The 26,387-nt window shown below is 38.3% G+C and overlaps 1 long non-coding RNA gene across 1 annotated transcript; it reads right to left on the bottom strand.

Moving 5' to 3' along the window:
- Positions 1-449: 449 nt before the first annotated feature.
- LOC121027599 (uncharacterized) lies at positions 450-26,387 on the bottom strand. Its single transcript, XR_005788818.1, has 4 exons — positions 26,281-26,387; positions 3,663-3,893; positions 2,177-2,269; positions 450-833 (listed from the first exon to the last, which is right to left on the bottom strand). It is a non-coding gene; the product is annotated as an uncharacterized LOC121027599 (long non-coding RNA).

Below are 26,387 nucleotides of genomic sequence, written 5' to 3'. Positions count from 1 at the left end.
GGGGATGATCAGATATGAGGAGAATAAGGGAGAGGGAGAGGGCAAGAATGGCTCCCAGATTTCTAGCTTGGACATCTGGGTGGAATTGAGATTATTGAGATTTAGGAAGACAGGGATTGTGTTCAGGCAGGCTTAATAAAGATTCATGGGTGCTGATGCTTTTAAAGTATTCATTTTAATAGCATTGAAAGATTTGGGCACCACAGGAGTAGTTTTTCTGAAATTGAAAGTGCTCCAAAACAAAATCAACTTCTGACCCTTTGCCCTCATCATTTTAAAAAATGAGGGCATGGTGAGTAGGTGATTGTGTGATAACACAGTTTTTCTTTCAAGAACCAAGAATGACCTCAACGGGTAATCAATCTTTGTAAAATAAACGTCAGAAAAAAATAGCATATTAACAATTCTAAAACTAACATTGTTATCTTTGGTGTCCTCCAAAATTTAGTTGTCCTTTGTTTAATACACTCAATAAACTACAAAATAAACTTATCCAGTGGGGACTTCAATATAGCATTCAGATCTTTTTTTTTTTTTTTTCAAAAGCACACACACATAAATGCACAGATAAAATTTTAGCACTTATTAGTTTAAATGCCTTTAATGGTGTGTCACCTTAACTTTGCTTTAGTTAAGTTGATCTTTGTAAATAAAGTAATGGCTTTCCCATACTATAGATATGCTGTGGAGATAAAGGAAACTTTTGTTCTTTGGTTTTAACTGGTACTGTGTTCTTCTCCACCCTTTGGTCGTGCAGTCAGTGTTGAGAGCCAGAATTTTTCTTCTGCTTGAAGTCTTGCTGATAGCTGTCTTTATTAACCCCTTCAGACTTGCTAGGGATTAGAAGAACATTGGTATAAGATGCTAGGGCTGACCAATGAATAAGTGGCTAAGGGCTTTTAGTCTGAGCCCTCGCATTTTGTAGAACCCTGTGTAGATATGCATAGCCTCTCATTATCAGAACTTCCCTCCCAGTTCTTAACAGTATTGCAGAAGAAGATGCTCTGTCCTTCAGGACTCTGTAAGAGTCAGAAGAAGCAGGTTGTTCCCTAAGCCTTTGGTGTCTAAGGTTATACTATCTGCCAGGGCTGGGGCCTCATCTTGGTTTAATGATTATGGTATTCCTGTTATAACAAACATTCCTATGGGTAAAAGTACTAAATCTCCTGTTTAGTGACAGATATTTAGTTTGGCATTTTACTTTTGCTTTTGGCAAATTCATAAAGAGGTAAAGCTGACTCACATGATCTAGAAAGGAGAAAATAAAGTCAAATGTTAAAATACTAGACTAATTCTCTAGCAGGTGGATATGAGGGGAGTCCTTTGCTTTCAAATAGAGACTATTTTAGATAATAAAGGAACATTTTGAAATCCATACCAGGAATATACCAGGAAGTTAAAGTAAAACCAAATGTTAATGTTATTTCATCTCATTTTATTTTTTATAGTCATGGTGATCAACTGGAAACACCTGCTTTGAAAATTCCCAAGGTTGGCATGATATTGGTCTTGATGATATGGTGCTTTGGGAACGTATGGGATATTTGTTTCTGTGCTAGAGTAAAACTAGATCTGTTTATGCTTTTTATTCTTTCAAATTTATTTTCCTTCGGGGAGCCTGGGTGGCTCAGTCGGTTAAGCTTCTGATTTCAGCTCAAGTCATGATCTCACAGTTACTGAGTTTGAGCCCCGCATCGGGCTCTGTGCTGACAGCTCAGAGCCTAGAGCCTGTTTCAGATTCTGTGTCTCCCTCTCTCTCTGCCCCTCCCCTGCTCATGCTCTGTCTCTCTCTCAAAAATAAACATTAATTTTTTTTTCAAAATTTGTTTCCCTTCTTCAATTTTTGTCAAAGTAATACATGCACATGGCAAAAATAAAACAGAACTGAGGAATTTATACTGAAAAACATCTCTCTCAGTACCATTACCATCTACTACTCAGTACCACTTTCCACAGGCAAACAACCTTCCTTTATTTGGTATAAAGATTAAAATTATTTTTAATAATTACTGATTTTTACTCTTTTATTCCTGTAAACTATTTAAGAAGTTACAACTGGCAGTAATCTGGTCTGTATCCTTCAAGTCTTTGTTTCTATGCTTATAACAAACATATACACACATAGTAGTAGCAGCTACTTTTAATAACTTTTTATTTTTAGTAGTCCATTAATTACCTCTCAACTTTCTTTTCTTTTTCAACTTTCAATTATGTGCTGTTGGTGCCATTTCTTGACTTTTCAATTTAAAAGACATTATCTATTCACTGCCTATAAGAAAAATAAGGATTTAGCTATACTTTCTTGAATTTTGATAGATATTATAGATATTATAGTTTTATTATCAGTTGCTTTTATGTTTCTAAATAATATGCTTCAGCCTCTAGGTTTTGTCCCAACAACCTTATATAATATTTCTTGATTCTTAAGCTATATTTATTCATTTAACAATTATTTATTGAGTATCTACTGTGATGATAGACACTATTCCACATGCTCAGTCATTAACAGAAAGATCCTAGCCTCACTGGCCTGTACATTCTAGTCGGGGAGGGGGTGTTGAGACACATAAATTATATAGTAGACATTGACAAGTTTAATGGGGGGAAAAAAAGGAGAATAAGGTAAGAGGAATCAGGAGGTAGGGAGGTGGGAGTAACAATTTTAGGCTGGATGGTCAGATTTGGCCTCAATGAGAAGTGATGTTTGAGCAAAGACTTAAAGGCAGGCAGGGAGTTATCCATGTGAATATCTTAGGGAAGAGAGTTCAGGCAGAGGAAACCAGCAAAGGCCTCAAAGCAGGAGTGTGCTTGGCACGTTCAAGGATTGGCAAGGAGGCTAGTATGGCTGGAATGGAGTGAGCAAAGAGCCCTGTGGTGGACGCTGAGGTGAGAGAGATAACAGAAGGTGACATGAAATTGTGCCATATGGACCAATAGAAGGACTTTTCACTTTTACTCTGGGTGCACTGGAAAGCCATTGGAAGGTTTTGAGCAGAGAAGTGACATAGTCTGACTTGTATTTAGAAGGATTTGTATAGCTTCCATGTTGAGAATAAGTATAGGAAGGTGTTGGTGGAAACAGGGGTTAGTTGGGAGGCTACTGCAGTAATCCAGATAGAGATAAAGGTGGTTCTGAGTAGGGAGTGCTTGTGGAGTTGGTGAGAAGTGGTCACATTCTGGATATACTTTGATGAGACTATCAGCTCTTTTCCCCTTTCTTCCATTTTATATACTCTTCTATCTACTATATTCTGTCAATCATACTTTTGTTTTTACATTTTCAAGGTTAATGCCAAGTTCATTCGTTATTGTAATCTTTCATGTGTTGTTTATAGGTTGATCCTGAAAGTTAACAATCAACCCTTTCCTATTTAATTATTGTTTATTGCATAGCCAAATAATATGGAAAAATTACATTTAAACATAAATACATCCAAGATCATGGCCTCTGGGCTCCTTGAAGAAGAATGTTCCAGTGTCCAAATTAAATAAATTTTCTTTTATAATTTCAAAAGTTGCTTAAAATTATCCTACATTTTAGCTGCCTTCCTTTTTTTTTTAAATCATGAATCATTTAAAAATGTAATTCTTATTGTCTCCCCCTAGAATTTCCAATTGTCTTTTTTGTATCTTATTGAGAAAAAAAAATATGTTTTCTTTACCATATAGCTGATACCATCCATTTCTATAGTCATTATATCTTCTGCACAGACTACATTTCTTTTTTCTTCTTGAAGACATTCTAGTCGCGGCCCACTGACTTCCTCTTCTGATTTAGATTGTAAACCCTGTGCACAGCTTCACTCTGGAATTGTTTTTCATTAGACTCTTGGGTTAGTTTCACCTTTTTTATATTCCATATCTTCCTCTTTGTTGGTTTCTACCTCATTTGTCTGGAATATATTAAACAAATTTTCATCAGAAAACACAAATAGATGAAATTTCTGAGTACCTGTAAATCTGAACATGTTTTTAGTATGCTCTTCCATTGATTTATAGTTTGGCAAAGCACAGAATTCTGTATTCAAACATTTTATTCCCCTCAGAACTGTGAGGGTTTTGTTCTACTATCTTCTAGCATGAGAATTGCTGATGAGAAGTTTGATGTTAGTTTATTATTGTTCCTTGGTAAGTGACCTTTTTTGCTCTTCTTATCTAAAGGCTTTAAAAGATTTTCTCTTCTCATTTTCATTGCAGCATTATTCACAATAGCCAAGATGTGGAAACAACCTAAATGTCCACTAATGAATGGATGAATGGATTCAAAAACACTAAAAAAACCAAAAGACATACAATGGAACATTATTCAGCCATTAAAAAAAAAAAAAGGGAAATCCTGACATATGTGACAAGATGGATGAATACTGAGGATATTATGTTAAGGGAAGTAAGTCAGTCATAGAAGGACAGATACTGCATGATTTTACTTCTATTAGGTATCTTAAATAGTCAAATTCATAGAAGCAGAGAGAATGGTGGTTACCAGAGGCTGGAAGGAGAGAAAAATTGGGAGTTGATTTCCAACAAGTATAAGGTTTCAATTATGCAAGATGAACAAACTCTAGAGATCTGTTTTAAAACATTGTGCCTTGGGGCGCCTGGATGGCACAGCTGGTTAAGCGTCCGACTTCAGCCAGGTCACGATCTCGCGGTCCGTGAGTTCGAGCCCCGCGTCAGGCTCTGGGCTGATGGCTCAGAGCCTGGAGCCTGTTTCCGATTCTGTGTCTCCCTCTCTCTCTGCCCCTCCCCCATTCATGCTCTGTCTCTCTCTGTCCCAAAAATAAATAAACGTTGAAAAAAATAAAAACATTAAAAAAAAACCATTGTGCCTATAGTTAACAATATTCCATTGTACATTAAAATTTTTACTAAGAGATCTCATGTTATATGTTCTTACCATGATAAAAAAGTTAATTTAAAAAATCTCTTGGGATGCTTGTGTGGCTCAGTTGGTTGAATGTCTAGCTCTTGATTTTGACTCAGGGCATGATCTCAGGGTCATGAGATGAAGGCCCTTGACGGGCTCTGCCTGGGCAGTGTGGCCAGCTTAAGATTCTCTCTCCTTTTCTCTCTGCCCTTCCCCTGTGCATCCTCTCTTTTTTAATTTTTAAAAATGTTTATTTTTGAGAGAGAGTGATAGAGCATGAGCAGGGGAGGGGCAGAGAGAGAGGGAGACACAGAATCTGAAGCAGGCTCCAGTTCTGAGCTGTCAGCACAGAGCCCGAGGAGGGGCTTGAACTCATGAGCCATGAGATCATGACCTGAGCCAAAGTTGGATGCTTAACCAACTCAACCATGCAGGCGTGGTTGGAGTATGGAGTCTCCTCCTCCCTTTCAAATAAAAAAGAAAGAAAGAAAAAAAAATTCTTAATATGCGGTATTTAAAATTTTTCTGAAGCTATGTCTAGATGATCTTTTTCCATTCATTTTGCTTGGCACTTCTTTTATCTCCTTTATTGGGAATACATAGGTCTTTCCTCAAGGGATATATATGTATGTGTGTATATATATATATATATATATATATATATATATATATATATATATATACAACTCAAGGTCAGGATGTGAGAAAGGAGCATCTAGTTTGAACTTTGTGGAAGTAATATGTTTTCACATTTCTTTGAAAATGCTAATTTAAAAATTTAAAAGCTTATTTTTCTCTTCCAATAATCTTTCCCTAGGATCAGTACATGTACTATTTATCTCAGTCTTTCTCTTTTATTGTTTTATTGTTTTCTCTCTTGGCATCTTGAGTTGCCCATCAGGTTTAAGAATTGGACTGTTCTAGATAGCTTTTAGGAGTTTACTGCTGTAGTATATATAGGTCTGTCTTCCTGTGGGATGGCTCTGTGTACATGGGAGGGATCATTGATTATGGGAATTCCAGTCACCCAGGTAAACCTCCAAATTACAATGGCTTTACACAATAGGTTTGTTTCTCATCTGTGTCACAATACAAAGCAAATGTCTCTGACCGGTAGGTGGCTATCTTGCATGTGATAATTCAGAGGCCCCAAATCTTTCCACTAGCATCTCCTTGAGCCTTGGTGCCTTTTGTTCCAGCTGTCAGAGGGGTTAATAAGAAAGCGAAAAGTGTCATACATCCCTTCTACTTACATTTTACTAGTTAGAGAACTACACCTGGGTATAAGAAAACTGAAAAATGAAGTCTCTGGCTGGGTACCTATTTCCCAGAAGAAGTATGTCACACTAAGAAATGAGGAGCACAAATTTTTGGTGCAGAGTCAGCCATTGCTTCTATAAATAGACTTAACCACTGGTTGTCTTCATTTTAGGGTAAGAGTTCTGGAGTCTTTTTGTTTTAGGGGGGATATTTGGCACTCCAAAATGCAAGACTAGAGAGAGCTTTACCTGGGACACTGGCATCCAGCTTTAGCATTCCTGTTTCTCCTCAGTTTATTCAGCTTTTTAATGGCAACTTTTGGCAGGGGCAATGGGTAGGAGTAGATGCTAGTTAGTATTCCGTGTATTTAGAAATAGGAAAGGAGGGTGGGGAATGTTAGTTGGTGTCTGATGCAGTCATGTATTAGACACAATTTCAAATAATCCCTCTGTTTTAGCCTCCTCTGTGCCTCCTGCCCTCTGAGGCACCTGCCAACTCTGTCTGAAACTTCTGTGGGTTTCTGCCATGGAGATTCACCCTCTCCTACTCTGAATGTCCTTCCTGCATATTCTGGACTGCCTGTTCTCTCTTATCTAACCACAGGTTTTTAGTCTTTTTCCATTTTCACATATTGGCTTTAGTCTCTCACACACTGACAACTCTCCTTGTGTTCTCTTTACTGTTCTGCATTTGTTCCTGTGTTATCATTAGGTCTCAGAAGGTAGGAAGGTGGGGAAGATAGAACTTTTTTTTTCTTGAAATATAGTGTATTGAACTGAGGCCCCAGAACTGTTTCTTGAGGAAAGTCCTGAGTTTTCTTGCAGGAACCATTTGAGTATTTGTCCACAGTTCTATTTAGATTCTTTAACTTTCTTAAGAATATAACTTTACTATCTGCTTACTTGTTTTTTTTTTAAATTCCAGGATAGTTAACGTACAATATTATATTAGTTTCAATATAATGATTCAATGTACAATATAGTGATTCAACAATTTCATACATCATCCAGTGCTCATCACAATAAGTGTACTCTTTAATCCCTTTCACCTATTTCCCCCATTCTCCCACCCACCTTCCCTCTGGTAACCATCAGTTTGTTCTCTACAGTTAAGAGTCTGTTTTTTGGTTTGTCTCTTTCTTTCCTTTGTTTGTTTGGTTTCTTAGATTCCACTTATGAGTTAAATCATATGGTATTTGTCTTTCTCTGATTTATTTCACTTAGCATTATACCCTCTAGATCAATCCATATTATTGCAAAATGGCAAGATTTCATTCTTTTTTATGGCTGAGTAACATTCATATACACCACTTCTTTATCCATTCATCTGTCTTTGAACACTTGGGTTGCTTCCATAATTTGGCTATTGTAATGCTACAAACACATAGGAGTGCGTATATCTTTTCAAATTAGTGTTTTTGTATTCTTTAGGTAAATACCCAGTAGTGGAATTACCGTGTCATATAGTTCTTTTTTAAATTTTTTTGAGGAGACTCCATACTCCATACTTACACAGTGGCTACACAAGTTTTGCATTCTTGCCAATAGCCCATGAGGGTTTTTTTCTCCATATCCTCATCAACACTTGTTTCTTGTGTTTTTGATTTTAGCCATTGTGACAGATGTAGTTTTAAAAAAATATTTATTTAAATATTCTCTACCCCCAATGTGGGGCTGGAACTCATGACCACAAGATCAGGAGTTGCATATTTTTCCGACTGAGCCAACCAGGCACACTTTCATTGTAGTTTTGACTTGCATTTCCTTGATGATGAGTGATTTGAGCATCTTTTCATGTGTCTGTTGGCCATCTGTATGTCTTCTTTGGAGGAATGCGTGTTCATGTCTTCTGCCCAGTTTTTAATTGGATTTTTTTGTGTTGTGTTGATTTGTATATGTTCTTTATATATTGACTACTAACCTTTAATTGGATATATCATGTGCAAATATCTTCTCCCATTCAGTAGGCTGTCTTTTCATTTTGTTGATTGTTTTCTTTGCTGTGCAGAAGATTTTTTTTTAATTTTAATTTTTTTTTTTTTCAGAGAGACAGAGTGAGCTGGGGAGAAGGGCTGAGGGAGAGAGGGAGAGAATCCCAATCAGTCGACATGCTCAGTGTGGAGTTCAACTTGGAACTTGATCCCACAACCCTGGGATCATGACCTGGCCAAAATCAAGAGTTGAAACTCAACCGACTGAGTCACCCAGGCACCCCATGCAGAAGATTTTTATTTTGATTTAGTCCCAATAGTTTATATTTGCTTTTGTTTCTCTTGCTTCAGGAGACCTATCTAGAAAAATGTTGCTGCAGTTGATGTCAGAGAAATTACTGTCTATGCTTTCTTGTAGGATTTTTATGGTTCAGGTCTCACATTCAGATCTTTAATCCATTTTGAGTTTATTTTTTGAATGGTGTAAGAAAGTGATCCAGTTTCATTCTTTCTATGTAGCTCTCCAATTTTCCCAACACCATTTGTTGAAGAGACTGTCTTTTTCCCTTTGCATATTCTTGCCTCCTTTGTTGAAGATTAATTGACCATATCATTGTGGGTTTATTTCTGGGCTCTGTATTCTATTCTATTGATCTATGTGTCTATTTTTGTGCTAGTATCATACTATTCTGATTACTATTGCTTTGTAGTATATCTTGATATCTGGGACTATAACACCTCTAGTTTTGTTCTTCTTTTCAAGATTACTTTGTCTAGTTACAGTGTTCTGTGGTTCCATACAAATTTTAGGATTATTTGTTCTAGGTCTATGAAAAATGCTGTTGGTATTTTGATAGGGATTGTATTAAATCTGTTAACTGCTTTGGGTGGCGTGGGCATTTTAATAATATTTTTTCTCCAATCCATGAGCGCAGAATATCTTTCCATTTGTTTGTATCATTTTCAATTTCTTTATCAATGTTTTATAGTTTTCAGAGTACAGCTCTTTCTTTTTTTAAAAAAATGTTTATTTACTTATTTTGAGAGAGTGCAAGCAAGTGGGGGAGGGGCAGAGAGAAAGAGGGATAGAGAGAATCTCAAGCAGGCTCTGTAACGTCAGCACAGAGCTAGATGCAGGGCTCAATCCCATGAACTGTGAGATCATGATCTGAGCTGAAATCAAGTCAAGCACTTAAATGGCTGAGCCACCCAGGTGCCCCAGAGTACAGGTCTTTCCTCTCCTTGGTTAAGTTTATTCCTAGGTATTTTATTATTCTTGGTGCAATTGTAAATAGGATTGTTTTCTTAATTCCTCTTTCTGCTGCTTCATTATTAGTGTGTAGAAAAGCAACAGATTTCTGTATATTGATTTTGTATCTTGAGATGTTACTGAATTCATTTATCAGTTCTAGCAGTTTTTTGGTGGCATTTTTATGGTTTCTACACATGGTACCTTCTCATCTGCAAATAGTGTCAGTTTTACTCTTCCTTAACAATTTTGATGCCTTTTATTTCTTTTTCTTATTTGATTGCTAGGACTTCCAAGACTATGTTGAGTAAAAGTGGTGAGAGTGGGCATCCTTGTGTTGTTCCTGAACCTTAGAAGAAAAGCCCTCAGTTTTTCACCATTGAGTATAATTTTAGTGTAATTTTCACATATGGCCTTTATTATTTTGAGGTATATTCCCTCTAAACCTACTTTGTTGAGAGCTTTTATCATGAATGGATGTTGTACTTTGTAGAATATTTCTGCATCTATTGAAATGATCATACGGTTTTTATCCTTTCCCTTGTTGATGTGATGTCACATTGATTTATGAATATTGAATCATGTTTACATCCCAGGAATAAATCCCACTTGATCATCGTGAATGATTTTTTTTATATATTGTTGGATTCAGGTTGCTAATATTTAGTTGAGGAATTTGCGTCTATGTTCATTAGAGATATTGGCCTATAGTTCTCTCTTATAGTATTTTTGTCTGGTTTTGGTAACATGGTAATGTAGGCCCACATAATTAATTTGGAAGTTTTCTTTAATATTATTTGGAATAGTTTGAGAAGAATAGATAGTAATTCTTTAAATGTTTGGTAGAATTCATGTGTGAAGCCCTCTGGTCCTGGACTTCTGTTTGTTGGGACTTTTTGGATTACTGATTCAATTTCCTTGCTGATAATTAGTCTGTTCAATTTTCTGTTTTCTGCTGATTCAGTTTTGGGAGGTTATATGTTTCTAGGAATTTATACATTTCTTCTAGTTGTCTAATTTTTTGGCATATATTTTTTATAATATTCTCTTATAATCCTTTGTATTTCTGTGGTGTTGGTTGTTATTTCTTTTTCATTTCTGATTTATTTTAACAATTATTCATTTTTGAGAGACAGAGACAGAGTTCATGTATGGGGAGGGGCAGAGAAAGAGGGAGACACAGAATCTGAAGCAGGCACCAGGCTCTGAGGTATCAACACAGAGCCCAATGTGGGGCTTGAACTCACGAACTGTGAGATCATGACCTGAGCTGAAGTCGAATGCTCAAACAACTGAGCCACCCAGGTGCCCCCTGATTTTTTTATTTGAGCTCTCCTTCCATTTTTTTTTCTGAGTCTGGGTAAAGGTTTCATCAATTCTGCTGATTTTTTCAAAGGACCAGCTCCTGGTTTCATTGATTTGTTCCATTATTTATTTAGTTTCTATTTTGTTTATTTCTGTTCTAATCTGTATTATTTCCTTCTTTCTACAGGTTTTGGGTTTTATTTGTTGTTCTTTTTCTAGCTCCCATAGGTATAAGGTTAGGTTGTTTATTTGAGATTTTTCTTGCCTCTTGAGGTAGGCCTGTATATTTATAAAATTCCCTCTTAAAACAGCTTTTGCTGCATCCCAAAGATTTTGGATGTTGTGTTTTCATTTTCATTTGTCTCCATGTATTTTTTGATTTTCTCTAGATTTCTTGGTTGACCCACTCATTGTTTAGTACCATGTTATTTAACCTCCATATATTTGCGTTCTGTCCAGATTTTTTTCTTGTGATTGATTTCTAGTTTCATAGTGTTGTGGTTTAAAAAATATGTATGGTATGTCTTCGATCATTTTGAATTTGTTGAGCCTTGTTTGGGGCTTAATCTGTTTTGGAGAATGTTTTTATGTGCACTTGAAAAGAATGCGTATTCTGCTGTTTTAGAATGGAATGTTCTGAATATATCTGTTAGATCCATCTGGTCCAAAATGTTGTTCAAAGCCACTGCTTCCTTGTTGATTTTCTGTTCAGATGATCTATCCATTGATGTAAGTGGGTGCTAAAGTCTCCTGTATTATTGTATTACTATTTATTACTTCCTTTATGTTTGTTATTAGCTGCTTTATGTATTTGGGTTCTCCCATGTTGGGTGCATAAATAGGTACAATTTTGCACGTATTTGGATGTTTCCAAACATCTTGTTGGATGTTCCCCTTATTATTATATAGTGTCCTTTTTTAAAATGTTTATTTTTGAGAGAGAGAGAGAGAGAGAAACAGAGACAGAGCAGGAGCGGGGAGGGGAAGGGAGAGACAGACACAGAATCTGAGGCTCCAGGCTCTGAGCTGTCAGCACAGAGCCCAGCGCGGGGCTTGAACTCTAGAGCTGTGAGATCATGACCTGAGCTGAAGTTGGACACTTAACTGATTGAGCCACAGAGGTGCCTCTATAGTGTGCTTCTTTGTCCCTTGTTATAGTCTTTGTTTTAATGTCTATTTTGTCCAATATAAGTATTGCTACCCTGGCTTTCTTTTACTTCCATTTGCATGGTAAATGTTTTCTCATCCCTTTACTTTCAATCTGCATGTGTCTTTAGGTCTAAAATGAGTCTCTTGTAAGCAGCATATAGATGAGTCTTCCTTTTTAAAAAATCTATTCCATCATCCTATGTCTTTTAATTAGAGTGTTTAGTCCATTTACATTCGAATTAATTATTGATAGGAAAGAATTTCTTGTCATTTTGTTACCTGTTCCATGCTTGTTTTTGCAGTTCTTCTCTGTTCCTTCTTGTGGTCTCTTCTCTCATGGTTTTGTTTGGTTTCTTTAGTGATATACTTAGATTCCTTTCTTTTTATTTGTTGCATATCTATTACTGGCTCTTGATTTGTGGTTACCATTAGGTCTGTATGTAACATCTTCTGCATATGGTAGTCTATACTAAATTGATGGTTGCTTAAGTTTGAATTCATTCTTTACTCTTCTCCCTGCATGTTTTAGATACATGGTGTCATAGTTTACATCCTCTTATTCTTATTACATCCTCTTATGTGAATCCCTTGACTGGTTTTTATAGCTATACTTAATTTTACTGCTTCTGTGCTTCCTATTTTTCTTACTCCTACTTATGGTCTTTCCTTTCCACTCAAAGAGTCCACTTTAACATTTCTTGTAAGGCTGCATTAGTGGTGATAAATTCCTTAACTTTTGTTTGTCTGGGAAACTATCTCTCCTCCTATTTTGAAGGAGTCTTGCACCTTGCTGGAGAAAGCATTCTTATTTGCAGGTTTTTTCTTTCAGCACTTTGAATGTATTGTGCCACTCCCTTCTGCCTGCAGAATCAGTTTCTGATTTCTGAAAAATCAGGGGATAGAGTTATGGGGTTTCCTTTGTATGTAACTATTTTTTATTCTCTTGTTACTCAAATTTTTTTTAATGTTTATCTATTTTTGAAAGAAAGACAGAGACAGAGTGTGAGCAGGGGAGGGGCAGAGAGAGAGAGAGAGAGAGAGAGAGAGAGAGAGAGAGAATCTGAAGCAGGTTCCAGGCTCTGAGCTGTCATCACAGGGTCTGATGTGGGGCCCAAACCCACAAACCACAAGATCATGACCAGAGCTGAAGTCGGACGCTAACTGACTGAGTCACCCAGATGCCCCTCTCTTGTTGCTTTTAAAATTCCTTATCACTACTTTTTGCTGTTTTAATTACTGTGTGTCTTTATGTGGACCTCCTTGGATGATTTTTTGAGGGGCTCCTGCCTCCTGGTTCTGGATTGCTGTTTCCTTCCCCAGATTCAGGAAGTTTTCAGCTATTAGTTCTTCAAGTAAATTTTCTGCCCCCTTTTCTCTCTCTTCTGTGTATTCCTATAATGTGAATGTTATTATGCTTGATAGTGTTGCTAAGTTCTCTTAGTCTGTTTTTGTTTTTTGTTATTATTCTCTCTCCTGTCCAGCATGATTGCTTTCTATTACTTTGTCCTTCAGGTTGCTGATCTGTTCTTCTGCTTCCTCTAGTCTACTGTTTATTCTATCCAGTATAGTTTTAACTGATTTCTTGATCTCTGATTGGTTCTTTTTTGTTTTCTATCTCTTTGTTGTGTTTTCTATCTCTTTGTCAATGGTCTCACTGATGTCCTCCACTCTTTTCTCAAGTTCATGGAGTATCTCTATGAACATTACTTTACATTCTCTATCGGGCATATTACTTATCTCTGTTTCATTTAGCTCTTTTGCTATGATTTTTTTCCATTTTTTCATTTGCAACATGTTTCTCTGTTTCCTCATTTTGTCTACCTCTGTGTTTGTATGTGTTAGGAATGTTAGCTACATTGGGAGCACCTGGGTGGTGGAATCAGTTAAGCATCTGACTCTTGATTTTGGCTCAAGTCAGGATCTCATTGTTCATGGGATTGAGTCCCACATCAGGCTCTGTGCTGACAGTACAGAGCCTACTTGGGAGTCTCTATCTCCCTCTTTCTCTCTGTCCCTCTCCTGCTTGTGTTCTCTCTTTCTCTCCCCAAAACAAATAAACATTAAAAAAAGAGGACTGTCAGCTACATCTCCTGCTCTTGAAAATAGTGGCCTTATGAAGAAAAGGAGTTATAGTGCCCTGCAGTGCAATGTCTCCTGTTTGTCAGAGCCTGGTGCTCCAGGTATATCTTCCATATGTGTTGTGTGTGACTTGCTATTGTGGCTGAGCCACCTTTCCTTTCAGTCCAGTCATCTGTAATAGTTCACTTTGCCTCTTGTGGTTAGGGTTTGGTCTTTGTGTTGTTAGTGGGCCAGTCTGGTGCCACCTTGTACTTGAGTTGAGTCATACCTGGTATTTGCCAGAGATGTAGTAGCACCGAATTCCAGAGTGCTTTCCCTGTATTTTCCCCTGAAAAGCTTTTGTTTGTGGGCAGGGCCTGTAGTCAGACCAGATGCCTGCCCCCAGCTCACTGGTGGGGCCATAGTTGAACTAGTATGTATGGTTACTTTCCCCTATCCCTGGGACAGTAGTCATTGTGGAGTAGTGCTGGACCCTGTCAGGACTGCTTTCACACGGCCAGGCTTGTGGCATCACTTTGGATGGGCTCAGACCAAGAAAATATTGGTGGGGCAGGTCTGTAGAGAGGTCTGTGGGAGGTGGGGCACAAGGTGCTAGGGTCTGCACTGGTCCACTGCAGAAAGTGACATGCAACTGCCTGGGAAAATCCCTGCTCAGGCATGGATGGAGGGGACAGATCACTGAAGCTCATGGGGGCAGGGCCCATTGTTATTTAGCAAGCTAGGTGGAGAGTGTTGGTGCTACACTGGTTCCTGCACATGTCCATGTATCTATGCTGGGAGGCAGAGGAGGGCAGTGGTGCCTGTCAGCTTTTATTCTTGGAGAAGTCTCCCAAAGATCTCTGTCCCTCCAGCACATGCTCTGAGATTAGTAAGTAAGTCTTCTGATGTATCTCACGCTTTTTTCAAACTGCTGCTTCTATGCTGTATCTCAGAAGGGCTGTTTATTATGCTGTCTCTTCATGGGTGGGAATTCTACCCTCTTGGCTCTCCAAGAAATTTCCAGGTATTAAGCTGAACTGATGGTTAGGCCCCTCTGTTTTTCAGAGCCAGATGTTACAGGGTTTTTTCTTCCCTCTGCAGATACCCTGTACCTGGGATGCCTTTTGTGGGGTCTGGTCCTCTCCCTTTTCTGTGCCTGCCATGTCCCTCTCCTCCATGGGCAGTCCCACATGTTTGTTTGACTCCCAAACATGTCTCTGCCCTTCCTACCCTGTTCACTGTGGCTTCTTGTCTATATTTAGCTGTGGAAAGCCTGTTCTGCCAGTTTTGGGGTCATTTTCTGGGTTATTTATGTGGATGTGGTGTTATCTAGTTGTATCTGTGGCAATAGGTGAGCTTAGAATTCTCCAACTCTGCCATCTTTCCCGGAAGTTCTCTGCTTACTTGTTTTTAAAGAATGTCTAGATCTAGCATCTCAGAATATTAGCTTTCTGGATTCTCATCAGTGAGCACAAGGTGGCAGAGTCTTCCACTCAACACCTCCCCAAGGCCAGGTTGGGGAGTAATATTTGGGGAGGTGTGTTTGAAGGATATTTGTTTCAGTTACTCATCCAGTTACTTTAATTTTTTAAAAATGTTTATTTATTTTTGAGAGAGAGACAGAGACAGAGAATGAGTGGGGAGGGGCAGAGAGAGAAGGGGGAGACACAATCCAAGCAGGCTCCAGGCTCTGAGCTGTCAGTACAGAGCCCGATGCGGGGCTTGAACTCATGAACGTGAGATTATGACCTGATCAGAAGCTCGACCAACTGAGCCACCCAGGCACCTCATTCTTCCAGTTCCTTTAATTTCTGTCCTTGGAATAAGCTGACAAAATTACTGGAATTGTGTTATCTTAGCCATTCTCAAAACTGCCTTTGCTAAGTGTGTTTTAGCATTATGGCTTCCACTTTAGCAAACTGCTGATGAGAATCAGCATCTCTTATTGCAATTACTTTAGGAATTTTTAAAGGACCTTATCTTTTCCTTTCATCACTCAGTGAGACATTTTTTGAACAACTCATTGCTACATAAAACTTTAGTTCCATGTTTCTCCCATGGAGCTGATGTGTTCTTTCCTGTCTGATAATGAGAATTGTGGAACAGGTTGTGTTTCCCCTTATCTGTGTTTTTATCATTCTCTGGTCTTGACTTTCCACTGTATCTTAAAATTGTGATAATGTCTTTGACAAAATGTGAATTCAGATAGAACTCAATTGGCAAGTGGCTCCCATCCTTCACCTGGCCACAATTTTTAACCAGGAACCAGTTAAAGTGTAAAGTGTAAAGGGTAAAGTGTCAGAAAATGACTTTGTGATTATTTGGGGCCTTCTCAATTCAGTGTATGATGTACATTTTGTAATAATTGGTCTGTTTCTTACACATCTCATAAATGAAAACAAATAAATTAAACACATGGTAATTGGAAGATTAATTGAAAAGGGTTGTTTCCTTTTACATTGCAATAATGTGACTATGAATTTTATGTGATGGAATTTTAGGGATTGCATTTATAGAGAGGATTTTTATCTTCCTTTATTACTAAATCTCTAATTCTATTGGGTCTCAACAAAAAGTATATACTATTTATTAGTGAGCTACACACATTTTATATTGTGCACTGTACTAAGTGTTTTTATTATAAGATACCTCAAAGCTATTATAGAACAAGGCAAGTTATATACACATGAATGTGAAAATAAAGTAAAATAAAAAGACTTATTTGAATGGGATTTGTCTATTCTGAATATAATATATTCAGTTTCCATATTATTTCCATAAAGGAGAACCATCTTATTTTTTCTCTTTTAAGATTTCTTTGAAGATATATGAAATAGCATTACTACATGTACTGGGTAGTACTCTGAAATTTATGGCTACCTAGAACCTCAGAAGATGATCTTATTTAGAAGTAGGGTCTTTACACATGTAATTAGTTAAGATGAGGGCATACTAGGGCCCATACTAGTTGGCCCTAAATCCAATAACTGGTATCTTTTTAAGAAAGCCAATAGGGGTTCCTGGGTGGCTCCATTGGATGAGTGTCTGATGCTTGATTTTGGTGCAGGTCATGATCCCAGGGTTGTGGGACCAGGCCTTGTGTAGGGCTCCATGCAGAGTGTGGAATCTGTTTAGGATACTCTGTCTCTGTTTCTGTCTCTGTTTCTCTCCCCCACTGCCCATGTCCCCTGCTTGCTCTCTCTCTATAAAAATAAAATAAATCTTAAAAAAAAATACCTGTAAAGACACAGAAAGACACATAGAAAGCCATGTGATGATGGAGGCAGAGATTGAAATGGTGCAGCTAGAAGCCAAGGATTGCTACATACTACTAGAAACTGAGAAAGAGACAAGGAAAAGATTCCCTTTCAGAACCTCCAGAAGAAGCTGACCCTCTTTACATCTTGACTTCAGACTCTGTCTTGAATTGTGTAAATTCACAGTATTTTTAAATGATTTTAAAAAGTGATACTGAAAATAAGTATGTACAAATGATATGTAAATAAACATATCATTTGTACAATCACAGGATGTGTAAATCCTGTGAATTTCTGTTGTATTAAGCCACCCAGATTTTGGTAATTTGTTAATTATTGAAAACATAAATTGAGCGTCTAGTTGGTACTCCATAAATAACTGCCAGTTGATATCCTTCATAAGGGAAAATTAATTAAGACTATAATAACTGAACAAGAGAGGCACTTGTACAAAATTTTAAACAAAACACTTTATGATGCAGAAAAGCCTCTTTTTCTCTCTCTTTCTTTAAAAAACACTATAGTTTAATATAAAATGCCTACTACAATTGCATTTTGAAAAATTTGATCTCATTAATATTATATAATATGAATTATAGTCAAAGAAACAGACATAAATGAAGGGGATCAAATTTCATGCTTCAGAAGGATGTTACCCACAGATAACATAAAGATTTTATCATTTACCTTCTGTTACCAGCCACAGGTGGCTCAGTTCACCCATTACAGTAGGGTTTCATTAATTTGACCACTCTTGGAAAGATATCGATATGACAAACTATATTTGCAACACTTATGAGAAAAAAAATGATGTGATTTATTTCCTTGATTGATGAACTTTTTATTGTAGGACATAGAGAAAAAATGTAAAAAGGAATGATAAATAAAAGAGGAATGGTGAAAATTGTTTGTTTTTCTCACCCAAGTGTTTCCAGGTGATTAATGCATTTTATCCAGAATGGATTTATATACTTTGTATATTCACAGTTAAATATGTCACTGAGTCTGGGGGAAAATATTAATTGAATGAACTATAGAAAAATGCTTACAACATGGTTCATAAAGGCATTCTTAAGCTATCATTCTGATGTTCTATCACCCTCTACTGATCAGTGAGCCAAATTACATTCAGCTGTTTTCCTTGGCCAAAGAGGATTCTTGTTTGAAGACCAAAAAACGTATTTTTGTTTATTTGCTAAATCTACAAAATCTGATGATGAATTTTAAAAAATCATACTGAAAATAAGTATGTGCAAATGATATGTTTATGTTTCTCTAGCAGCCAGCCTACTGCTTAGCACAGTAGGATAAATAAAATGTTGAGGCAATTTTTGCAATTATAGTAGTCTTTATTTTTCATTACTTTATAAAGTTCTTTGTCTCATAAATATAATTACTATGTGGATTTATGTAACAGTGAAACATATTTTGAATATATTGGTTTCATATAAAATGCTGAAGCTACTTTAACTTCTGTATGTTTTTAACAGTTTCAATCCCATGTTCATAGTCATCTTGATTGTGATTTAATCTGGGCATTTTTCTGGTTACATGTTATTCTGAATATCTCTACATTATTAATTGAGGATTTTTATTGTTTATATTTAGGATCAGCTGGGGGGTGAGAGATGCAGGAGACCAGAAATAATTGTTGCTTATGGTCTGTGTTTATTTCTGTTCCATATAAACATGGTCCAGAGGCTGACATGGTGGCTCTGTAGTCATCAGGATCCTGGTTCTTTCTGTCTTACTGCTCCATTATGCATGTGCTGCATGTGCTGAGTGGAATAAATAGATGCAGAGCCTTTGAGAGAGTAGACCAGAATAAAATCCATGCCACAGCACAGTGGAAGTTGGTGAATTGGTAGTTCTCACCAAAGGTGCTGATGTAACGGGCTTGGTCCATTAAAACTATATGAGATTGGTGTGCCCAATTCTGGGTTATGTGATGCACAGTAAGTTTCACAAATTGACATTCTATAAATTCATGACCACAAATTGGTACTCATGGTGCTCAAAAATCTTACCCAGTTTCTTTTATAGCAAAGCCTTCTCACTCTCCACAGTAACTATGCTATACTTTCTACTATTTCTTCAAATTTCTGGCCTTCACATCCTCTTTTTTTGACTTTCTCTCCTTCATATTTAACATCCCATTTCCATTAGTTCTTCATTTATTATTGAAGAAATGGAAGCCATTGCATGGGCCCCCTTCATTTTTCCACCATTGTACTTACAAACTCTCAACAGACTTTGCATCTATTTTTTCACTGCATTGGAGAAAGGGCATCCATAGCTGTAGTCAGCCAGTGCAGTGAGATCCATTAGGAAATTCTTAGAGTGGTAAGCCTGAACTAGACTGGTGGCAGTGGAGGAGAAGAGAAGCAGACAGGTCATGATATATTTTAGAGATAGAACTGAAAGAATGTTATGAAGGATTGGATAAGGGATATGAGGGAGAGGGAGAAGTGAAGTTGCAGAGAATGTGGAGAGTTGGATTTACTCAAGGTTATGGTTTTGCAAAATGAATAAGGCAAAGAAAGCAGGAGCAAATGTGTAAAGGAGTATGGAAGGTAGTGATTAAGATGATGGATTATGGAATCTAAGTGGAAGGAAAGAGAAAAATGAGGGCACAATGAAATAAGAACAGTGACAATGCAGAAACATTATTAGATTAAAGGTCCTGGTAAGATCTCTGCTCACATTATTTGCCTGTTTCTTAGGTCAATTGTCTTTCTCTTATTGATTTAGGATTCCTAATATATTCTGAATACTATTTTATGGAAGCCGTAATGTTGGATTTTCTATTTGTGACTCTTTTTCACCTTTTAAATGATGTATCTTCATGCACAGATATTTTCAATGTTATCAAAATTGTATTCTATGGTTTATGCTTTCTAATGTCTTATTTTGGAATCCCTATGCACTGAGATCACAAAGGTATTCTCTTACATTTTATTCATAATATTTTAAGGTTTCACATTTTACTTTTAGGTCTTTACTTCACTTGGAATTTATCTTTATGCATGGTATGAGGTATGATCTACTCAGTATTTAACTCTCTCCAATCTGGTTTCTGTTCCACCAATTCACCAAAATTCCTATGCATTTCTTGCCAAATCCAAAAGACCCTTTTTGGCCCTAGGTTTTAATTTTACTCAGCATTTGACACTTTTAGTAGCACTGGACTCTCTTTTTCTAAAAATAGCCTCTTCTCATGCTTTCTTTAATAATACATTTTCCTGTTTCCTCCTACTTCTGTGAAGGCTCTTTCTCAGTCTCCTTTTTTTTTTTTTAATGTTTACTTTTATTTTTGAGAAAGAGAGAGAGCGTGTGAGTAGGGGAGGGGCAGAGAGAGGGACAGAGGATCCAAAATGGGCTCTGAGCCACCCAGATGCCCTTCTCAGTTCTCCTTTAATAAAAATGACATTAACAATAATTACCATTTATGAAATGCTTTCTATGTGCCAGGGCTTGTGTTAAGTATTTTTTTCTACTTAATGCTCACAACAGAATGTTGAGACAGAATTGGTACTGATGAGGAAGCTGAGGTTCAGAGAAAATATGTAATGTGCCCAAGATTATTTGGTTGCAGGCAGTTTGCATTTGATGGCTCTGTTTTCTGCATCTGAGATGTACATTGTAGGGTTTTTCAGAACTTGGTCTAGGGCCCTCTTCTTACTCTATACTTTTTAAGTGATATTCTTCTCTCCTGCAGTGTTAAAAGCTTTCTGTATGCCAATAAGTTACAAATTTATATTTCCATCTTGGACCTCTTTCTTGAGATAGGCATGCAGTTTTGCCACTTGTATGACTCACTGGCATCTTAAACTTAATACATCTAAATTTGAACTCTTGATCTTAATCCCAATTGATCTCCTGCACCTCAGAGATTGTCATCTTCATCTACATGGTGTCTCATTCTAGAAACCTAAAAGTTATTTTTGATACTGCCTTAGTCCCTTCATGCTGCTCTAACAGAATACCATAGACTGGGTGGCTTATAAACCACAGAAATTTATTTTTCTCAGTTCTCAAGGCTGGAAGTCCATGAAAAAGGCACCAACAGATTCAGTGTCTGGTGAGGGTCTGCTTCCTCGTTCATAGATGCCTTCTTGCTGTGCCCTCACATGGTGGAAGGGGCAAGAGAACTCTTTGGGGTGTCTTTTATCAGGGCTCTTAATCTCAGTCAGGAGGCATAATCACCTCCCCAAAGCTTCACCTTCTAATACCTTCACCTTGGGGGTTAGGATTTCAACATAGGTAATTTTGGGAGGACATAAACATTTAGTCTATAACAGGTATCATTTTCTTCCTCATATCTTTCACCTAATCCTTCATAAAATTCTTTCAATTCTATCTCTAAAATATATCACGATCTGTCTGATTCTCTTCCCCTCCACTGCCACCACTCTAGTTCAAGCTGACTACTCTGAGAATCTCCTAACCGATCTCACTGCACTGGCTCCTGCCTTTTCCCCCCATTCTCCACGCAATAGCTAGCAGGATCTTTACACTGTGCATTAAGCCATGTTATTCTGCTGCTAAAAATGCATAAATGCCTCCTGGTGTAGGCTGTAATATTTTTCACCAAAGGAGGTGAAGGAGGAATTGAAGTCAGGAGAGCATGTCACTTGTTTTGGCCAATAAAATATAAAAAGAAATGAAATATGTCACCTACAGGCAGAGTTTTTAAGATCCACAGCCTGCCCTTCCATGCTCTTTTTTTCCCTTTGCCATGGCTACCAATGATGTTCCAGGAAGTGGCTGCCTCAGTCCCAGGGTAGGGACAATGACATCTCAGGAGCAGAACCTATTGCTGACCTATAATGGGTATATGTACAAATGAGATATTAAAAAAAACCAAAAAAAAAAAAAAAAACCAAAAAAAAAAAAAAAAAAAAACAAATGAGATATTCACCCTGTAGGTCACCGAGATTCTGGAGTTGTTTGTTATCACAGCATAACCTGGTTTGTCCTGGCTGATACAACTCTATATTGTTTTTGGGATAAAAGCCAGTATCTTCAATTGAGCCTGTGTTTTTAATCTCAGTTTGGGCCATTCTTTCTGTTGTTCATTATTGTCCAGTGACAGTGACCTTCTTTTAGTTCCTTGAACTTCCCAAGTTCTTTTCTTCTCAGGAATGTTAAAGATACAAAAAATGCTATTTTCGTTACTCTTCACAGGCCAACCTCTACTTATCTTTCAAGCCTTAGCTTAAATATCACCTAAACTTCAGGAAGCCTTCCTTCATTACCCAATATATTATGGCTCCTGTTACATCTTCCTAGAATAATTACAAACTGAGGTGAGCATAATGAAGGAAAATTGGATTCATCTCAGTTTGTAATTATTTTGTGAGTTATGATTTTCTATGAGCTATGCTTTCAGCTGTGACAGAATACCCAGAAGAAAGTGGCTTAAATAACAGAGGTTGAATTTGTTGCCTGTCCAAACAGGTCCAGTGGAAACTGGTTTCCAGAGTTGGTTCACTGGCTCAGTGATGCAATCAAGAACTTGGGCCCTTTCCATCCTTCTGCTCTGCCATCCTTAGGTTTTGACTTTCACCTTGTCTTGTTGACCCAACATCAATAGAGATTATAAGGAAACAATCAGCAGTATCAGTTCACACAGAGAGGACTTAAAAGCATGGATCCAAAATAATATTAATGAGTTAAAGTCTCCCTAAATTTCAGCTCATACTAAAATTCAGATATGTGCATAATATGAACTTTGCCTAACCTGGTTTTGCCGGTCTTTATCCTGAGTCCCACCTGCTGCATAATAATAATAACAATAATAATAATAATAAAGTTAAGCAAATATCTAATTTGTTTTAATGCTTAGTTTGTCTGGTAACTGATTAAACCCTTTTATATAGCATTTACTTTCTTTTAGATAAAATGTGTTTGTTCACTAATTTTCTCCCTAGGAGAGAATCTGGATGTCTGAAATCATAATGTGGTTTACTTGTGACTTCTGTGACATTGGGGCTAAGGGTCAAACTTCCTGTGCAGCTCCTTAGAGCATGCTGGTTGGTATTAGCTGGCCCTTCATCTATGTATGCAGTGCTGGTCTCTATTGCTCCACTGCTGTGGCTGGTCTGTTCTCTTGACTTGAGCAGTGCTTCTGATGGCTCTCATTGGCAGGTGCTGATTGCAGACTCCTGAATTTCTTTCTTTTTTTCTTTTTAAAGTTTATTTATTTATTTTGAGAGAGAGAGTAAGTGGGGGAGAGTCAGAGAGAGGGGAAAAGAGAGAGAATCTCAAGTAGGCTCTGCACTGTTAACACAGAGCCCAATGTGGGGCTCTAAACTCATGCATGAACTGTGAGATCATGACCTGAGCCCAAATCAAGAGTCAGATGTTTAGCCAACTGAGACACCTGGGCACCCCCAGACTCCTGAATTTCTTATCAAATTGACCACTGACCAGGTGATCACTCCCATTACACAAGAGCAATGGGCTCCAAATTTGTTTATCCACCCATGATTTGTGTACATTTATTTAAATATTACATATGTGCAGTTGTCAGTTCATGCTAAATATTAGAAAGCCTATTTTCCTCTTTAACTTTTATAAATATAAAAAGAAGTCTTAACATTTACTCCCTTGGTTACTAAGGTTTGGATTTCAACTAGCCTATGGGAATGACAGATGAAGTCTTGGTCTAATAAAAGGGAGAGAGAATTGGCCCAGGATGGCCCCATGGATCTGTGTCAACCTTGGCTCTGAGCACAAAACTGAAAAACAAACAAAAAACCAAAAACACCACCAACAAAAAAAACCTCCTCTGAAAACTCATAACCATGGGACTACCCTCACTCAGTTTGGAGTTTGAATTGAGAATATGCTGTCTGGGGGGACACCTGGGTGGCTCAGTACGTTAAGCAACCCACTTCAGTTCAGGTTATGATCTCATGGTTCCTGGGTTAGAGACCCACATGGGGCTCCCTGCTGTCAGCACAGAGCCCCCTTTCCATTCTCTCTTTCTCTCTCTCTCTGCTCCTCCCCTGCTCGGGCTCTCTCTTGGTCTCTCTCAAAAACAGATAAAACATAAAACAAAAATACTGTCTGGGAATCCCTGGCCAAACATTAATCGGGGGGGGGGGGGGGGGGGGCGGGCCGAAGCTGCTTTCCCCCAGCCAAGACTGGCAAAATCAAATCCAGAACCAGGGCTGTTGCCGGACAGGCGGGAACCATCCTGGCCCACTTGCTCCAAACCCAGAGACTTGGGAGCCCACACGTTCCAGGGTCCGTTGCTGCGCGCTGCCTCTGAGGCTCCCTGACGCCGGTACCGGTGGCAGCTCAGCCTGAGGGTGGGGCTTTCCCACTTTTCAGGGTACCCTTAGCGCTGTGTCAGCATGCTGCGCCGAGTACGGGGCTTCCTGTTGCCCACCGTGGCTGGCCAGGAGGAGGAATCCGACCGCCTTTTTGAAGAGCTCTTCCACAAACTGAACCATCACGGGGACGGGATGGTGGACATCACAGAACTGCAAAAAGAACTGGAAGCTATGGGCATCCCTGTGGGCCAGGACGAGGAGGTGGGCCGTGATGCGTTCAGGCCACATATTGTACAGGGCTGCAGGTCTTCTGGAGCCATTAGGAGGTGTCGGTGGGGCTGGGACTGGGGGTGGGGACGGAGAAGACCCCCTCACCCCTTCCCGAACTCCTCTCTGGGCTCAGAAATTCTTTCTGTGTGAGCTGCTTTGCTTAAAACTGCCCAGCTGTTGGAACACTTGTCACAAGTTTGTCCTAATAATTACCTGCCATGGTAAAACATATTGAAGACTTTACCATCTTGCCTAAGTGGGGGACAAGCCATCAAAACTCTTAAAAGGCCTGCTTGCATCATCGCAACGTTAACCAAAAACCCTCATTGAGCCAAATGCTGATGGCGTGTGTTCAAATCTGGTTAGCTTTTGGGAACTCTAAGGATCTGCCTTGATGGCCTGTGATGGCTCATCCTACAAGGGCACCCCATAGGTTGAGCTATGCAGCCTGCAGGGCAATTTGCTCCAGAATGCCCCTGCCTCAGGGCTGCATCATGCCCTTCTGGGACATTCCTGGGTGTGCACTGGCTCCTCTGCAGGCTGTAGCTGGAGATGTTCTGATACTAACACATGAATTACAACCATGTATTTTCAGTTTACTCTAGCACTACCAAAGAATCTATACCGAAGAATCTACAACAATATACCATTCACTAGAGTGTGGACTTATCATTAAGCTTAACAAATGACAGTATCCATACTGATTGCTGTGTTTTCAAAGAAGCCTCACTTCCACAGCTGTACATTTAACCAGTTGACCAACTAGAGTTAAAAAAAAAAAAAGCTGCTTTAATTTAAGCTTCTCTAAGACACAATGAGCAGCAGCATAAGAATATGTGTGCACATGCATTTGAAAAGGGGAAGGGGACACCAGGTTTTGTAGAAACCTTTTTCTTGTAAGGAGGCTTAATTAAATTCAGTAAGAGGAAATGACAATATTTAATAAGTTTCCATCTGGTAGGCTTGAATTGAATAATGGATGTGAGGTCACACAACATGGAGTCCAGAAAAACATACAATCAGGACGGTAACATTTATTCTTAAGTCCATAATCCTCGGGGTTTATAAAATGCATGCCAGAGAAATGAGGGGATAACTACATACCCTTGATTATGCTATGTCACATTTTGTCATAGAAATTGATGATTTGTTCCCTGGGGCTTACCCAACCACAGATGATGGTTTTGATTATATATACCTATTGTATTGATTTCACTGCGTTCTCTGTGTCCAAGGCTTTTTGCTGCATTCACTTTGCATTATCCAGAAAAGAAACTCATGACATTATGCTTTTCTTCTAATATAGACCCAGAATCTTAATATTCTATTTCCCTTCTCAATGAAGATCTGGGTCCTCTGTTTTGTCAGACTGACCAGTGTCAGCTCTATCTTCATTCAATTTATCCCAGTGGTTCTCAACTAGAAGTGATTTTGCCCCTCAAGGACATCAGGCAATTTTTACTTTTCTGATGGTCATGACAGTGGGGGATGTGTGTGTGTGTGTGTGTGTGTGTGTGTGTGTGTGTGTGTGATACTAGCATCTAGTGAATGAAGTCCAGGGATGTTGCTAAATATCCTATAATGCACAGGACAACAAAAGATGATCTGGTCCCGAATATCAATAGTGTCGAGTTTGAGAAACACTGACTTACCTCAGCCACAGCCCCTGTCATTCCTTGCTCCCATCTTCCAGTAGCTGTACATGCCTTGTATGTCAACGAGTAAATAGAAGTTCCTTCGGGTTTCTGGCTCTCCTGTA

Source organism: Herpailurus yagouaroundi, unplaced genomic scaffold (genome assembly GCF_014898765.1).
Source record: "Herpailurus yagouaroundi ecotype Mexico unplaced genomic scaffold, PumYag 77, whole genome shotgun sequence".
NCBI classification, from domain to species: Eukaryota; Metazoa; Chordata; class Mammalia; order Carnivora; family Felidae; genus Herpailurus; species Herpailurus yagouaroundi.
The sequence above is the reverse complement of the archived record's forward strand: the minus strand, read 5'-3'. Positions and strand labels throughout refer to the sequence as shown.